This window comes from Rhinoraja longicauda, chromosome 18 (assembly GCF_053455715.1).
Source record: "Rhinoraja longicauda isolate Sanriku21f chromosome 18, sRhiLon1.1, whole genome shotgun sequence".
Lineage (NCBI taxonomy): Eukaryota > Metazoa > Chordata > Chondrichthyes > Rajiformes > Arhynchobatidae > Rhinoraja > Rhinoraja longicauda.
Window position 1 is genome coordinate 4180588 of NC_135970.1, and position 942 is coordinate 4181529.

Genomic DNA, 942 nt, shown 5'->3' on the forward strand with positions numbered 1-942 from the left:
CATATACCCACCACCCTCTGTGCAAAAACATTGTCCTTCAGGTTCCTATTAATTCTATGCATTCAATGCAAATTAATGCTATTAATTCTATCCCCTCTCACCTTAAACCTATATCCTCTAATTCTTGATTCCTGTACCCTGGGTAAAAACTGTGCATTCACCCAATCATAGAGTCATAGAATCATAGAGTGATACAGTGTGGAAACAGGCCCTTCGGCCCAACTTGCCCACACCGGCCAACATGTCCCAGCTACACTAGTCCCACCTGCCTGCGTTTGGTCCATATCCCTGCCTATCAATTCACCTCATGATTTTATACACCTCGATAAGATCACCCCTCAGCCTCTTGTGCTCAGGAGAGTCCAAGCCAGCTCAACCTCTCCCTAGGGCTCAGCCCTTCAAGTGTTGGCATCATCCTTGTAAATCTTCTCTGCATTTTTCCATAATTTGTGCCCAATTACACATTACTCAGAATTTTTGTGCGCTCAAAAATGGATCACAATATGCCATATATCAAAACTGCGATATGTTTATATTAACAGCAGAGGCCCAGAAAGCCATTAGAGAAAGTTCGGCATACATGGAGTCTGTGGTGATGGTGACAGGAGGATGGGAGGTGATCTTATAACGGTGTGTAAAATCACGAGAGGAATAGATCGGGTAGATGCACAGAGTCTCCTGCCCAGGAGACTCTGTGAATCGAGGACCAGAGGACATAGGTTTAAGGTGAAGGGGAAAAGATTTAACCGGACTCTGAGGGTACCTTTTTCACAAAACAAATGGTGGGTGTATGGAACAAGCTGCCAGAGGAGGAAGCTGAGGCAGGGACTATCCCAACATTTAAGAAACAGTTAGACAGGTACATGCAGGGCCGTTTTTACAGCATTATGGGCCCCCGGGCAAAGCAGTGTACTGGGGCCCCTACCGTTACTCTCCCCCACC